Genomic DNA, 17741 nt, shown 5'->3' on the forward strand with positions numbered 1-17741 from the left:
TCTTTCTCTCTCGTTCTCTTGCATACACACGCAAATTAAAAAAAAAAAAGGTTTAACAAAAAACAAACAGTGAAATAGCCAACACAACTGGAATTTCCTTGTAAATTAATAGCATAAAATATGATAAGCTAAAAAAACAACTGAAATAAACTTGGCAAATACATTCACTTGAAAAATAAAATGCTTACATGATTCATCCAACTCATACTATCACAGGAGAAATACTATTTCTACTTTTTATTTGTTTGCTTATTTTGCTATGGAGTCCAGGGTGGTTTTGTACCTCTGGTCTCCAGTAATCCTCCTGACTTAGCTTCCTGAGTAGCAAAGCCATGGTTGCATGGTTGGTCATTTTTTTTTTTTTTTTTTTTGCAGTCCAACATATTTATTTATTTTTGCTTACCAGCACTATGATATATTTATAATCTTTAGGTGTTGACATATTCAATCACTGAAAGCTGACATTACTGGAAATGCTTAGTACATTATGTCCCATGAAATGAAAAGGAATGTTCCTATTGTAGATGTTAAGAAATCTCATTATGTAAGACACAATACCTTCAAAAGTCATCCATAATTGCATCACAGAAATTGTCTTTGGAACCAGTGACTCTGTTCACTGGACAGAATGCCATATGTAATAACTCTGCTGGGAATGGGTCACAGGGATACTGATTATTCTGTAAAATTAGCAGGATGTCATCCTGATGGTCTTGAATCCTAGGATCTGATGTGATCACAGAAGAACTGAAAAAGCCAAAGGACCGAGATTTGATTCCCCAGTACACACATAAAGGCAAATGCACAATGTGGCAGATGTATCTTGAGTTTCTTTATAGTGGCTAGAGACCCTGGTACACCCATTCTCTTTCTGTCTGCCTCTTACACTCTATTGTTCCACTAGATAATTAATTAATAAAGTATTAAAAGCACTAAATCCAAATAAATCAGAACAAGGGAATACTAAAAAATCTGTTCAGGACTGGAGAGATGGCTTAGTGGTTAAGGCATTTGCCTGCAAAGCCAAAGTATCCAGGTTCGATTCTCCCGGACCCATGTAAGCCAGATGCACAAGGTGGAGCATGCATCTGGAGTTCGTTTGCAGTGGCTGGAGGCCCTTGTGCTCCCGTTCTCTCTCTCTCTCTCTCTCTCTGCCTCTTTCTCTCAAATAAATAAATAAATAAAATATTTTAAAATGTGCTCAATGATCTGTGAAATACCACAAAGATAGAAAATGAAATTTCAAAATAACTCATAAAATGCTTTTGAATCACTTAAGAATGCAGCAAGACTGAAAAAGTAATCTTATGCTAAGCAGAAAAAGATAACTATTTAAAAATTTTTATTATTTATTTGGGAGAGAGAGAATAAGAGGCAGAAAGAGAGTGGGGGGAGAGAGAGAATGGGCTCACCAGGGCCTCCAGCCCCTGCAAATGAATTCCAGATGCATGCATCACCTTGTGCATCTGGCTTACATGGGTACTAGGGAGTCAAACCTGGGTACTTAGGCTTCACAGGCAAGTGTCTTAACTGGAAAGCCATCTCTCCAGCCCCAAGATAACATTTTATGGTTATTAATACATTTCTTTGGAATATATCAGCTTAGCTTAATAGCTATTTCTAGTGCATGTATTATTTAGTGAAAGCTGGCTTGTAACCCAGGATCTCTTTTACATTAGCTTTCATCTTTTGTCTAAAACATCAAATACTTTATATAAATAGGACAATAAATCAGGTTATTTCCAAACTGTCAGTTTTATAATTCTAGGCTTGGTATCTGCAGTGGGAACACTGTAATCCTCTAACTTATTAACCCTAACACTGTCTAAATCATGAACTACAGAGACCTCAATCTTCAGTAATTGATGTCATATATTTCTGAGCTTAAAAATGATAAAGTCATCCTCAACAGTTCTGCATACACTTTGGATTCTACATCTGTAAATATTTTTCTTGGAAAGTACCCAACTTCTATTGTTTAAAATTAAATAATGAAACTACCTTATTCCCAGATAGCTATGTCTCATAATCCTTGTGTCTACTTCTAACCCCTCTGGACTTAACTGACTTTTCAGGCATTATGCAAGTCATAGCCAACCTTTAAAAAAATAGTAAAGATTTGACAGCATAATAACTACAATTTTTTACTACTCTGCTCCATTGGATCTCAAGCCATGCACTGAAGTTGAATATCACTTCTTAATTCTTTTCAGTTACCCATCATGCCACTTGCACAGAGCTCAATTAGTCTTGCGAGTCCACTTCTTTCAATCCAAGTAATCCTTTCTAGAATCATAAAGCATCATTGAAGAAATGCAAACACTCTGTAAGTTCTACACACTGACCACCTTTGTTCATTCCTGAAACTACTGCCCCTGTAAAATGAGGAGCGAAATGTTTACTTCCTGAGCCCATCTGCTGTTGATTGCAAGATTTTTTTGTTGTTCTTAATTTTCACATTTCTTTGTAAACCCTGGTGATTAGCCTCCTGCTGAACTATAGTTGTCAAATAATCCTATTCTGTAGGCTGTCTGCTTGCCTTGCTAAGCTTCTGCTGCTGTGGATATTCTTTTTTAATTTCATGTTGTCTCACGTATTGACTTCTGGGGCTCCTTCCTACGCTAGCGAAGTCCTACTCGGAAAGTTCTTGCCTGTGGTGCTGTCTTGAATCATGTTTCCTACTTTTTCCTCTAGCAGATTCAGTGTTTTAGGCTTCAGATGACGATGTTTGATCCACTTTGAATTAATATTTGTACAGGGTGAAAGATACTGATGTAATTTCATGCTTCTGCAGGGGGATTTCCAGCTGTGCCACAGGCTGTTTTCCCACTGAATGTTTTTGACTTATTTGTCAAAGAATAATTGGCCAAGGTAGTGTGGGTTTATTTCTGGGCCCTCTACTCTGCTCCACCACTCTGCACGTCTGTCTTGGTGCCAACACCATGCTGTCTTGATCACTATTGCCCAGTAGTATAGTTTGGGTGCAGGTGTTGTGTTTCTTACAGCTGTGGTCATTCTCCTCAGCTTTGCTGTGGCTACTTGTGGTCTCATGTGCTTCCATATGAACCCTTGGATTACTTTTATTCCAACTCGGAAGAATGTCACTAGAATTTTGATAGCATTTGCTTTGAATCTGCAGATTACTTTTGGTAATATAGCCATTTCTACAATATTGGTAATTCTACCAACCTAGGAGCATGGAAGGTCATTCCATCATTTACTATTCTTCCCCCCCCCACACAGTGTCTTGAATTTTCTTTGCAGAGGTCTTTTACATTTTTAGTTAAGTTTATTCCTATGTATTTAATTTTTTTACAGCTTTTATGAATAGGATGTTGTTCTTGCTTTCATTCTCTGTGAGTTCATCATTAGTGTATATAAAAGCTACTGTTTTGGTGTTGACTTTGTATACTGAAACTTTACTGAAGTACCTATTTGCTCTAGGAGTTTTCTTATAGCTTCTATTGGTTATTTTAAATATAGATTCACATCATCTGCAAAGAGATACCTGAACATCCATATTTATTACTGGTCTGTTTATAATAGCTAAGAAATAGAATCAACCTAGATTCCCATTGACAGATGAATGGATGATGCAAATGTGGTACATATGCACAAAGGAATTCTCTTCAGTAGCATCAAAAATGAAATTATAAAATGTGTAGGACTGAAAAGTATTTAGTAAATAAAGAGACTCAAACTCAGAACCACAAACTGCAAGCTCTCACTGATATGCAGATCCTGACTTGCAATATACACAAGTATCTATATAAAGGGGAGCAAATGTAGGTAAAACCTATAAAACTAGAATGGTTACCAAGAGTGAGCATAAAGTATAGAGAGATGAGTAGGAAGAAGGGCGAGAGAAGGGCTAAAGGACACACGTGACTTTGCACAGAGGGGGAACCTTAGTAGGGAGAAGAGGTAGATGGGGGGTAGGATGAGTTGTGGAGAGAAGGCAGGGGTGACAATCAACTAAAACACACTGTTAAGAATGCCAGAATGAATGATACCTGGACCTCTGAATGTTAATTTAAAAAATAAAATGACATCAAGGAATGAATTTTAAAGACTTCAAAATAAAAAAAAATTAAAGTCAAAGCATTGATTAGGCTCCATAAATTCACTGCTTAGTGTATTTTTATGGGAAACATAAAAAGTAACAATTACATGCACAATTAACAATGTTCTGAAACATATCTTTTAAAGTGGTGTGTAAATATATATATAATTGAACTCATTTATGTTCATTACTTTTTTTTTTTTTTTGGTTTTCCAAGGTAGGATCTTGCTCTAGCCCAGGCTGACCTGGAATTCACTATTTAGTCTCCGAGTAGCCTCAAACTCACGGCGATCCTCCTACCTCTGCCTCCCAAGTGCTGGGATTAAAGGTGTGCATCACCATGCCTAGCTATGTTCATTCCTTTTATCTTGCTGTAACGAAACACCTGAGAAAATATCTTAAAAGAGGAAGGCTTTGTTTTAGCTCATGGTTTCAAGGGTTCACTCCAAGTCTGCTAGGTTCCATCACTTGGCCACAAAATCATAATAGGAAAAGTATATTTTGAAGAGATTCTTCACCTGATGGCAGACAGGAAGCAGAGGGAGACAGGATTCCCTTTAAAGACACATCCACATTGATCTCCAACTATGCCCCACTTCCCAACATTTCCCCTACCTCTTCAAAGGCCACCACCAGTGGAGGACCAAGCTGGAGACTGATCCGAAGAGGGACATTTCATATCTGATCCATTACATCACTGTATGGAAAGTCAACAAATTTTCTTCCAAGGAATAAGCTTACTCAATTTTGGAAATTTGTGAGCAACTTAGAACATATCTAAAAGTAACTTATATGAAGGTTCATATTGGTATTTCTGACTGGACCAAAAAAATACAGTTGTGAACAGAAAAATCAAATCAGGTGATTTTTTTTCCTGCTGATTTTAAGCAGTTTTTTTAGGCTACAAATAATCATCCAATAAACACTTACTCAGCAGCTGCTATTTAGACTGGGAATAAGAAAAGTAACAATCTGGTGTGGTATGGAAATATACAAGGTAAGGAAGACTGTCATCCAGTAGGGTAAGAAAGAATAGGCCAAAGAAAAAAAGAAAGAAAATTACAGGAAATCCCAAGTGAGACTTGCAGGCAAAGTGAAGGGAAAGGGAGTCCCACCACCGCAGCTCCAGCTGACTTCTCAAAGGGGAGACAAAGGCTAACACATATTTACATATGACACGAAGCATCAATTTGTCTAACTTACCATATTTTATAATATGAAAGTTTTCATAAATCAAGAAAAGATTAAGGAGACACAAAGGTAGCCTCACAAGTAAGCAACAATCTGGCTTCCATATTCTTTTCCTTCAGGGCAAAGGAAACTGTTCAAGACATTTATGGTTATACAGACAGCAAGACTTGGGTTATTCCAGTCTCTGGCTCCCAAAATATTGCAAGAAGTGGATATATAAACGACACTGCTTCTCCCCCTTGACTGGGAGCGTGCTTGGAGCAGAAGAACAGAAGTGTGCAATGCTGAAATACCTGGGGGCTCAATGACGTGAGTATGTAGGAGCAGTAACAGATGAGCTACTCAAAACTCACGGCTAAATTACAAAGCTTTTGTACAACAAGGGGTACTGTGAAAAGAGACAACATACAACTGCCCGGACGGAAACTGGCCTCAATACCCAAGACCTTGCAGTGCCTAGCAAGACCCTCATAATAGGAGAAAAAGATGATTACATCAAATTAAAAGAAAGACTAGTGGAGAGAGGGAAGGGTTATAATGGAGAGTGGAGTTATGAAGGGGAAAGTGGGGGGTGGGGGGAAATACCATGGTTTGTTGTCTGTAAGTATAGAAGTTGTCAGTTACACACACACACATACTCAAGGCTGAGGAGAAAAGATAAAGCAAACAATAAAAGTGCTAGGGGCTTTAAACCCTCATCCTGGAAGATGGTGGGATAAATAAGTAAATAAGCTCAGGTCTCTTGGTTTCCTGGCCAGCGTTTTATCTATTCGCGGATACCTACTACTCCAGACACAGGCGCCACCTTGCGCATGTGGCTTACGTGGGTCCTGGGGATTCAAACCTGGGTCCTTTAGCTTTGCAGGCAAGTGCCTTAACCACTAAGCCATCCTTCCAGCCGCAGCCCCTCCCCCAGGATTACTTTTTAAATGGATTATTAGATTTATTTTTAAATAAAATTGTCTCAGCTAAAGCAAGAATATGACTGGAAAACTACCAACTGACTCTTCTACCTGACAAGCTCCACTACGATGGAGATCCATTGCTATTGCATTATAGTGAAAGAAGAGACTCGCCTCCGGGCGACAGCAGTGAAGGGGGTTGTATTCGTCAGGTTTACATCTGCTGGGACCAAACAGCGTGCAGGAACAACTTCAAGAATCAAAGATTTCTTTGGGATAACAGCTTCTAAAGGTTTAGTCCATCATAACAGAGGGAGTATGGTAAAACAGCTAATATAACAAACAGGGTGTAGAGAAAGGGATTCACGAAGGCTCCTGGGGAAGGAAAAGCCCCAAGAAAACACACACTCCCAGTAGTTTGTAGTTTCCAGAACCTCCCTAACAGTGTCATTGGTTGAGCATCAACAGATGGACCTACAAGGAGCATTCAAAGCACAATCATGGTAGAGACAGGTGAAGTTCTGGGTGGATACGGGGTGTACGAACACTCAAGCATGACTCCAGACTCTTCATCGCAAACAGCTCTAAGGATAGATCTGCTGTTAACTTACAAAGGGAATGCAGCAGGTAGAACAGAGGGGCCGACAGCTTAGTCTGAGATGTATTTATGCTGTTATATCTTTTGAGGTTTAAATGGGGGATGGTTTGCTAAGGCTATGCAAATGAACGAGTTCTAGTGTTGTGACTACAGACAGAAAAGTGAATGAGAAACTGAACCCTGAGTTCTCTACCTTCTGAGGCTAGGAAGCTCCTCTCCGGTGTACTTACGATTCATGGGTTTTGTCATTTGGGATATGAAATCATCTGGACTATGCGACTACTATGGGACTTTTGTCTGAGGACCTGCCCTTTGCCCTGGACAGCCCGCGCAATGCTTTGTATTTATGCCTCTCCATTTGGGCTCTCTGTTTACCCTAACAGCATAAATTCAAGTATCACAAACTTAAGGATTATCGAGCGATTTGGAGATTACAACTTGAAAATAGATCATTAAAAGACAAGAATCCAGTTTTTCTATCTTTGCTGCATATACCATTCCAGGGTAACCAAGCTAATGAGCAATTCTTATACAGAGGAATGGTGCTAATACATGCAGAATCATACCAGGAAGATGGCCTCTCCACAGAACACTCTCTAGCAAAACCAACACACCCTCTCAGTGAGCTCACAGCCCACAACTATGCACTGTTGCCTCCCCACAGAGCTCAGTGGCCAGGCTATTAACTTGTGCTTTTTCCTTCTTGACTTTCTCCTTTAGTTTGGTGGAACCCATGTCAAAAAATAATACCCAATATTCTACCATTTATTATCCTATCTTATAAGCTTCTCACTGAGTACTACCCACTGCTTCTACAGACAGGTGCCCTACACAGTCCTTCAGCCTGGACCGCCCTGAAACTCAGTGACCCCCGTTAGCTGGAATTCTAAGATGGAGATATGGCTTCTGTTCTGAAACAGCAAGCTGCACTTGCTGTCTCTTCTGGCTGCTCACTCAGAAATCTCTTCACTACTGGAGGTGAAGCTGCCACACTCACATGCAATAAACACTGCTGCTGCCCAATGTCCTGCGGTAACTAGTAACCCTACCGTAATGAAACGATTCATTTTGTCACTGTTTTCAAGTAAATTTTATTAGAATGACATTCTTCAAAAAAGCAGCAGGGGGCTAGAGAGATGGCTTAGTGGTTAAGCGCTTGCCTGTGAAGCCTAAGGACCCCAGTTCGAGGCTCAATTCCCCAGGACCCACGTTAGCCATATGCACAAAGGGGCGCACGTGTCTGGAGTTCATTTGCAGTGGCTGGAAGCCCTCTCTCTCTCTCTCTATCTGCCCCTCTCTTTCTTTCTCTGTCACTCTTAAATAAATAAAAATGAACAAAAAAAAATTTTTTTTAAGCAGTGGGTACACTTTTTTCCCTCACTCAAAGCATTATAAAGAAACCCAAGGTCTCTCTGACAAAAGCAATGAAGGGGTTAAATGTTCTATGTTTTATAGAAACCTTTAAAGATTGAACGAACAGTACTGACACAGCATTCATGAAACCATATCAAAGTATGAAATGAATGTGATATTCCTTTCCATGTGAAATCTCTCCTTGCTCTACAGTATCTCAGAGTCTTCCTTTTTCCTCATACATGTCCAATCAGAGGAGACCCGCCTCGACTTGGTGTTAAACAGACAACCTGAGGAAGCTGATCTCTTCCCAGCCACCTGCTCGGCTTTACAATATCCAAGCACTCAGACTGGTCTTCAACAGACCCGTGTGGCCTCATTCTTTGTTCTCTCTACTCTGATGCTGATGCAGTATTTTGCTGCCTAACTATTCCTGTGGGAGAAGAACTGGCATAACTCATGATAAAAGTTACTACAATTGCTTATGTATGGTTGTCAGAGTTATTTATGTCTTAGATCGTCAAATGTTTTGTAGTACTCACCACAAACCCCACGTCTGCCTTGTGGCTTCCTGGAATTTGTTGGGAACACAGAAAATAAAGGAAAACCTAGCAGTCCAGCATTACAAGACAGCATCTGATCTGTCTGGTTTTGCTGGTTGGGAGAGGTCTCAGGTAACAGGGAATTCACTACAGGGCAGAAGGAAGGCTCTTGGCCTGTACTTATCAGACACGATTGCCTGGAGCACGAGGCAAGAGGAACACGTAGGTGCTAATGTAAGGAGATTCCTCTCAGCCTAGAATTTAAGAACCTTATGAAGCTTATGAAGGTCACTGCCTTCTGGTTTCTGTGCCTTGGACACCCTCTGCAGTGTCAGGACACAACATTCTGAGAGCAAAGCTCTCCCCAGACACCGAAGCCACCAGTGCCTGCTCTTCAGCTGCCTGCTCCTCGGAGCCATAAAACCTGCCTACGCTCCTGATCTCCGTCAACTGTCCAGCCTCAGGTACTGTGTTGTAGCTGCGCAAATGGACTAAGACAACACAGTATGTGTAATACACAGTCATAAACACTTTAATTCCACAAATGAACAAAGGAGACAAAATCCTTTGGTTAAGTGGTATTAAATGAAGTTTATCAGACGCCACTGTTATAGACTGACTCATGTACTAGAACCAGAGAGATGAGGCTGCTTAGTTTTCTTAGAATCAAAACATATAGAGCCAATCTCTGACCCAAAATTCCCAAACTTTTATATCTGCATATATGCAAAGTTCAAGCTTCTAAATGAATTATATTGCCAGCCCAATGCTGTTCAAGTAAGACGTGACCTGTGTAACACATTTTATTTAACAAAGAAAAAAAAATTATGTGAAAAAGAGGTGGCTGGTAGATTACAATAGCAATTACTTTCAAAATGTTTAACACGTAAAAGCACACAAGTATAGAATTTCAACTTAAAAACAAGCATTGTCCTTTCATCATAGCCCTCTAGGAAGGCTGCAACTGCATTCTAATAATTTAGTTCATATTTTAAACTTTTTATTTTTTTAATTTATTTATTTTAGAGAGAGAGGGGGAGAGAGAGAGAGAGAGAGCGAGAGAATGGGCAAACCAGGGCCTCTAGCCACTATAAGCAAACTCCAAATGCAGTGGCACCTTGTGGACCTGGTTTACGTGGGTAGTAGGGAATCAAACTTGGGTCCTTAGGATTCATAGACAAGTGCCTTAGACACTAAACCATCTCTCCAGCCCAACCTTTTTCTTTTAGTGGTGCTTGACATGTACTAAGCCACTGAACTGCATCCTCAGCCCCCTCAATTACTTAAAACATTTATTTATTTATTTATTTGCAAGGAGATAGTGAGGAAGACAGAGAGAGAGAGAAGGAGGGAGGGAGGAGTGACAGAAAATTTTAAATCACACTTTTGATCTGCCCTCACAGTCATCAGACAATCCTTTAAAATCTCTTAATGGTAGAACCAAGTTTGATAACCATGCAGAATTAATCTGCCAAGTTTAGCTAATAAAATAGTGTTCAAGCTGAGCCTTTTGATTTTATAAAACACAAACAAAATCAGGTGCTTATAAAAGCAATCATGTTTTTATGTTGCTTGTAAACTGACTTGGAAGTTCAGAAGGTTTGAAATACTCAGAAATAGCAGCAGCACTACTCCAGTAAGCTTCTAGCCTTCTCAGGGGACAGCTTGGAAGATCCATCTCTGCAGAAATGAAAATGATCTAGCATGCAGAGAGGAGTTTAACAACTATGTGGTCACAGCTGGAAAATGAAAAGCAGTTTTCTTCCATGGAGTTCAAACTTTTTTTCTTTTTCTTTTTTTGGACATTACTTCTCTCATTTTCCAAATATCTCAATGAAGGAAAGGACACATTACTGACTTGTGGGGGTGGGATGGGGGCTGTGTCTATTCTAAGAGGCAGGAATTAAGTGTAAGCAAAATGTCCCACAAAATTTGGGCTTATTGCAAAAGGTAAGTGGTTGGCGAGATGGCTCAGTGTTTGTGTTAACTGCACAAGATTTGAGTACTTAAATCAAGATCTCCAGGAAAAAACACAAACAACAAGAGACCCTACCTTGAATGAGGTGAAAAGCTAGAGAAGACATCCAAAGTTATCCTCTGACCTCAACATGTGTTCAGTGACACATGTATGCCCATGCTCACATACATGAACCTGCACACACATATCATACAGACATCACACAAAAATTTTAGCTTTGCTTTTTGATTAAAAAAGACACTATATAAGTATAAAGTATTACTTTTACACACATAACTGAGTCATAAAATATTACAGAGGTCTATTAAAGGTGATTATTAATTTACTGCATACTTACCTGAGAGAATTTCTTCTTGACATAAAAGATTTATGTATTAAGGACAAGGGTCTGGCCTTCAAATATACCCAGAAGTGTCCTAGTTAGTTCTTGTTCACAAAGAAAGAAAACAATCTTTTTCGGTGCTTTCTTTGAATTTCAGAAAGAAAACTCATTTTGGAAAAACAAAAGCAAGGAAGAAAAATGGAGCAATAAAAGGTCCATTGGCAAAACTATTTGAAAGCAAACGCTAGGGAAACTGGTTAATTGTTGATAGCTGTGGGGAGATAAGAAAGCAATATAATATGCAGGCAATTATTGAACAAGTTAATTTTCACCGAAATAACAGAAATGACTCTTCTCCTCCATGTTTAATTATTTAGGAGAAAAGTCAAGTCGCTGCTCTACATTCAGGGATACCTGTTTTGTCTCCTCTGCTCACTTATTAACGCGGATCTCGGGTATGATCATCATCAAATACCCTTCAGCCCCCTGTGGCACGATTTTTATACAGGAAATGGGAGACTTAAGGTATGAAAGACAACTGCATTTTACTCCACACCAAGACTCTTTGTGATCCCATTCAATAAGTGAAATGATCCTGATCCCTCAAAAGGGATATTGTGCTTTTAACACAGACATGAGTGATGGGTAAAATGAAGACCAGAATCAGTACCTTGACCGGCACTCGCGATAAGTATTGCTGGAGGGTGACAGAGCTACTGGATCACCAAAGACGAAGCTTAGTTTGTCACACAAGCGCTAATACCGGCTTTCCACAAAGCCTGAATTTTAGTTTTGATAGCATCACTTTTCTTGTGGGTGCCCCAGCAGTCTGGTCTATAAAATGGGATAATAAGTAACCTTGTCTACATCCTGATCCTTTGAAGTTCACTCATAAACACTCTTTATGGGCGCACTTAAAACTATTAGCTGCTACCATACATACCCAGGGTTATCTGGAAAAGAACAAGGTCAAGTCTGCATGTGACTGCTGAAGACCATGCCAATCTAAGAACTGTCCCCCCCTCCCCAGCCCCCAGCCCTTTCCAAGGACCCTCGTCTCTCGCGTCCCGAGGCACGTCACAGCTCCCTAGTCACCCGAGTCCCGCAGGCTCGGGACTCCAGGCTGCAACAAAGCAGCACGGACGTGGAGCAGACAAAAGAAAAGTGGCTGCGCGCACGCATGCAAGCGTGGATGCGCGGACGCCAAGGATGGATGGATGGATGGACGGATGGAGGGGCGCCGGCGGGGGCCCTGCCGCGGGGGGTGCGCGCGCCCTCTGCTCCCGGGGACTCCAGCCTCGCAGCCCCACAGGTCGCGACCCCGAGCGGCGGACGCCAACTCGCCCCACGCGGGCTCCCCCGACACCGGCCGAGGCCTCCGTCCCACCACGCCCCCCAGCTCCACGCGCGCCCGGCCTCCCGCCCGGGGTCGGTGGCGTTCCTCCCGTCGCCCTCCGCGACCCCCCCAGACCACCCCCTCCGGAGCCTCAGGGACTCGCCGGGCGGCCTCGCCCCCCACCCCGCGCCGCGCGCATCCTCCCCGCGGGGTCCCCGGGGGAGTCGCCGCCCGCCGCCCACGAGCCCCCGGCCCGTCCTCACCTGCGTCCCCACGTCACCCCCCTTTCCACCTTCCGGCCCGCGGCCCGGCTCGGAGGCCGCCGCGGCCGCGGTGTGCACGCGGCGCTGCCCGGGGGCTGGAGCCGACGGGAAGCGGCAGGAGCCAAACGCCGCCGCCGCCGCCGCGGTGGGAAGCGCCCGAGCTGCCGCGCCCGCGACCCCGCCGCGGCGGCCGCCCGCGCGCGCCGAGCACCCTCGGGCTTCGCCGGCCCGGCGCGCCCCCGACCCGCCGCGCTCCGCCCGAGGCGAGGCGCGCGTGGGCGGCGCAGGGCCCCGGGGGTCGCGTGGGAAAGTTCCCACCCAGCCCCGCCGCCCCGCGGGGTGCGAGCCCAGCCCACCTGCCGGGTGTGTTCCCGAGAAAAATGGCCTCGTCCCCGCCGGCCTGCCCGGCGCAGGTGACAGCGTGGGCACCCACCGGGGTCGAGTCGGGTGCTGCTCTTTTCCGCAGACCCGAGCGCGCGGCCGGTCCCTGAGGTGCGTGCTCCCCGCCGCCGCCGCGCGCAGCTGGCAGAACCGCGCGTCCGCCCCTGACTCGGGCCGCACGACCCTGGGGAGGAGGAGGTGACCAGCAGGGGAAATCCAAGTGCTGTCTTAGGAAGTGAGGGGAGCCTTTTGGAGTGAATGGTGCCTCCTACTCAGTCCATAAAACTCTAGATTCGGAGCAATGACAATAGGTGAATCAAAGACTACAAGATTGCTGGTACCAAAAGCCAAAAGTTTTAGTTGGTGTCAGCAAAACGGGAGGAAAAAAATTACAGGCTTCCTCTTCTAAATATAGAAGTTTTCATTGGCCTCCAGTGTCTTATTTGACAAGAGCTGTGTACCGTGAGTTTTTTCCTTTTTCTTCTGAAAGAAAAGTTGTTGGGGAGCTAGAGAGATGGTTTAGCGGTTAAGGCGTTTGCCTGCAAAGCCAAAGTATCCCAGTTCGACTCTCCAGGACCCACGTAAGCCAGATGCACAAGGGGGCTCGTGCATCTGGAGTTTGTTTGCAGTGGCTGGAGGCCCTGGTGCGCCCATTCTCCTTCTCTCTCCCTCCCTCCTTCCCTCTCTCCAATAAATAAAACATATTTTAAAAAATGATGTTGGGCATTTGTGGGGGCTGAGGCACGAGGATTGCCATTACAGTCCAGTCAGTGAAACATAGTGAGCTCTAGACCAGCCAGAGCAACAGAGTAAGACCTTATCTCCAGAAAAGAAACAAACAACAACAAAAAAAAAGAAAGAAAATAAAACAAAAGGAGGGCCAGAGAGATGGCTTAGTGGTTAAGGGTGGTTGCTTGCAAATCCAAAGGACACAAGTTCGATTCTGCAGTATCCATGAAACCAGATGTACATGGGGGCTCACACATCTGGAGTTCGTTTGCACAGGCTGGAGGCCCTGGCACACCCATTCTCTCTCTATCTGCCTCTGTCTGTGTGTGTCAAATAAGTAAATAAAACAGTAAAAAAAAAAAAAAAAAAAAAAAAAAAAAAAAAAAAAAAAAAAGAAAGAAAGAAAATGAAAACGGTAACAGTCAAAGGCATACCAAGAAAATGACTGACCAATGTGTTTTCATGTATGTTAATACAAACATCTCAAGCAAAGCAAAACAATAACAAAAAAATCTAACAATGTACAAAGTAATGTATAACATGCCCAAATGGGATTTATCTTATGAACACAAAGTTGGTGTAACATACAAAATTAATTTATATCCGGTTTTACCTAAAGGACAATAACAAAATGATCCAACATTTGAAGAAAAAGTATTCAACAGGGGCTGGAGAGATGGCTCAGTCCTGTGAAGCCTAAGGATCCAGGTTCAATTCCTCAGTACCCATGTAACCCAGGTGCACAAGGTGGCGCATGTGTCTGGAGTTCCTTTGCAATGGCAAGAGGCCCTGCCATGCCCATTCTCTATCTGCTACCCTCTCTCTGTCTACTACTACTTTCTCTCTCTCCCTCTCAAACAAATAAAATGTAAATTATTTTTAAAAAATCAATACCCTTTCTTAGGCACACACACATACTTAAGAGTAGATGGGAACTTAGCCTAATAAAAGGCACCTTTGAAGCATAGAGTTAATCCCATACTTACTCATGAAAGAATGATCACTTTCAACTAAAATCAAGAATAAGAAAAGCGAGTCTGTTCTTGCTACTTCTGTTCAGTATTGCACTAGCCAGGGCAAAGAGGCATGGAAACTTTGAATAGCTAATGAAACAAAGATAAAAAATTATCAAAGAAAACCAGGATGCCAAGTTTCAGACTGAACAAAAGAACAACAGCATACAGCGGTCAGCTCAATACACAAAAGTTACTGAAGCCAAGATGCATTATTATGAAATTTCAGATAATATGGTCAAAGAGTTTTAAACAGCTGCCAGGGAGAAACAAATAGTTGATCATGTATGAAGATTCATAAGTCAGAATAACATCAGATTGCTTAAAACAAACATGAATAAAAGGTAAATTCTGAGAGAAAATTATTTTTCCACTTTTGAAATTTATGATGGAGGGTGTTAAAAGCCATTTTAACATATTCAAAATTTAAGTATTCTTTTCACACATTTTTTCCTGAGAAAACAAATTGGAGGATGCGCTCTCTTATACCAAAGTTGTAAATAAGTTCTAATAAGAGAGAACAGTGAAGGTTATATTCAACCGTGTTAGGCAAAATGGAGCCCCTAAAAAAATAAAGAAGTTTGCATCTTCCTCCTTGGAACCTCTGAATGCCATCCATTATAAAGTGAACATGATTTCACTAATGCAATTAAGGATAGAAACCCAAATAGGGAGCGTATCTTGAATTACCTTGGTAGGCCCAACGTAAGCCTCACCTCTCTAGGAGAGGTTAGAAAGATAAGACAGCAGGAAGTGTCAGTGATGTAAAGTCTGAGAGGGACTGGACTTTCCGCTGGCAGAAGCAGTCATGCGGAAAGCACAAGGGACACGTAGGCCACCTGGCTGAATTTGCTATGCTTTCTTTTCAAAGAAATAAACTTTTAGAGATACTGATTTATTACAAACCGGTCAGAGAGAAGCGAGACAAGATGAAACGTCTTGGTGATTTCTGATTAAGGAGTGGGCTTTAGCCTGTTACTTCCTATGAAAGCCCACAATAGTAAGTCAGAGAAATTACAGGGTGAATTATTTGGCACATAAAAACGCAGGATGCCCAGCTGGAATTGAGTTTTGGAAAAACCATTAATACATTTTTTTCCCTCAAAAATGCTGATGTGTAAGAATTCTCTCTGGAATCAAACATTCCCTCCTGAAGGAAGGAAGACGCTCCTAAGACTGGGAAGGTAATGAAACTTACTAGGCTGAAGAAACCAAGACTTACAGGATATATAAGGCCCTAAGCCAAGGCTAGAGAAGCACTGAGCCATTAGCTTCAGTGAGGAGAGGAGACGTCCCCGGAGCCACCTGTGAGTTTTGCAGGGAGCGCCTGTGGTCTTTCATGAATAATCACCAGTGCTTCTCAGTGATGGAACTGCCTTTCAGTCACATGAGGGTATTCATATCTTCCCAGGGAATGACACTTAATAATGACACAAGAATATCTGGTTGATAGAAATTAAAATTTTATTTTATTTTTTAATATTTCTAGCACACATGCGCTCATGAGAGAGGGAGAGAGAGAGATAGAATTGACACGCCAGGGCCTCAGCTACTGCAATCAAAATCCAGACATTTGGGCTACCTAGTGGGCATGTGCGACCTTGTGCTTGCCTCACCTTTGTGAGTCTAGTTTCATGGGATCAGGAGAAAGATCAAACATGGGTCCTTAGACTTCACAGGCAGACACCTTTACCACTAAGCCATCTCTCCAGCCCTAGAAATGAAAATTTAATTAGGTATTCCACATTTCTCTAGCAACTGTAAATGGTTTTTAACTTTGGACGTCAACCTTGGAAGCACTTTGGAATAACCTGGAATGCTGAATTTGCATTTCAGCAAATCAGATCCTTGGTGTCAGTCTTGAATAATTGCATCAGAATTTCTTGGTGCAGGACATTATAAGACTGCAATATGGTCGAGCTTAGGAAGCAAAATTTTGGAGTAGTTAATTTGTACTAGAGAACTCATATAACAACCGAGAACATCATAAAGAAAGAGGTCCGCCCAATAAATTTCTTGAAAAATAATAAAAAACAAAATCACTGTCTGGATTTTGATATTTCAGGGGAAATATTTTAATCTTTAGTAAAGGGGCAAAAGAAGTCAACATTATGACTATAAGATACAAATAAGTAGGTTTTATTAAGACAACTACTAGTTAATTGGTATCTAAATATTTGCCCACATTAATTACCTGTGGTATCACCCAGTGTAATGGCCAGCTGGAGGCCTAGTCATCCCAAAGCACATACATTAACAATCTTTGCAGTTATATATCAGTACCCATGAGGAATTGTCTTTAGGGTTTCCCCCAAGTAACAAAATCAGTGGATACCCAAGTCCCATATATAAAATGGTTACCACTTGCATATACTCCACATATATCCCCCAACATACTTTGATTTATTAAATAATAATAATTATTAATTTCAGCACTGGAGGTTGAACCTAGGGTCTTGCACATACTAGGCTAACATTCTACCACTGAAGTACATTTGCAGCCCCTTTCTTTACGTTTTTATTTTTAGACAGGGTCATGTGACCAGTAGTCTCTGTCTGGGTGTTTCTCGGCTCTCAGGGGCCTTGTTCAACAAGTTGAAGAAGCTCACCAAGTGTAACACAGCGAGAAGTTTTGTTAGCAAAGTCAAGCACCCATCAGATATGTCACAACAGAGCAGTGGGCCTCTAGAACAGAGACTAGGAGCAGTGGGTTACTGCCAGGGGCTTCCTGTTTTGGGGGGTCCCAGGAAGAAGAGGAGGTGGTTGCTAGGGAGTGTAATATTAATGGCTGTCTATTCTGATTGATAGATTTGGACTATATAAGGATTTCTCTACTCTGTATTCCCTTAAAGTGATATATTTTGTCCATGATCTGATTTTAATCACACCAATCTTGCATAGGCATAAGATAATAAATCAGCATTTCCCTAGCAGGTCTAGCAGAGAATACAATCTGCCTCATTGCTCAAACAGACAAACCAAAACCAGTTCAGGCCTGGTCAATTTTAGACACACACACACACACACACACACATAGAGTTTGCTAGGAGAGGACACTTATTTCGTGTTT

The 17741-nt window shown here is 42.1% G+C and overlaps 1 protein-coding gene across 4 annotated transcripts in view; it reads right to left on the reverse strand.

Annotated features, from left to right (window-relative positions):
- The window catches only part of Rnf180 (ring finger protein 180), a 164639-nt gene extending 151616 nt beyond the window's left edge, over window positions 1-13023 (reverse strand). The window contains exons 1-2 of one of the 4 annotated variants that reach the window (XM_045139081.1): window positions 11893-11947; window positions 10965-11220 (exon numbers count right to left, since the gene is read on the reverse strand). The gene's annotated coding sequence lies outside the window, so the exon portion shown is untranslated. Of the gene's footprint in view, window positions 1-10964; window positions 11221-11892; window positions 11948-12548; window positions 12622-12904 lie in introns of those variants that run through there. The other 3 variants (XM_045139084.1, XM_045139083.1, XM_045139082.1) reach the window with 3 other exon arrangements.
- Window positions 13024-17741: the final 4718 nt, after the last annotated feature.

The sequence above is a fragment of the Jaculus jaculus genome, chromosome 20, assembly GCF_020740685.1.
Source record: "Jaculus jaculus isolate mJacJac1 chromosome 20, mJacJac1.mat.Y.cur, whole genome shotgun sequence".
In the NCBI taxonomy this organism is placed as follows: Eukaryota; Metazoa; Chordata; class Mammalia; order Rodentia; family Dipodidae; genus Jaculus; species Jaculus jaculus.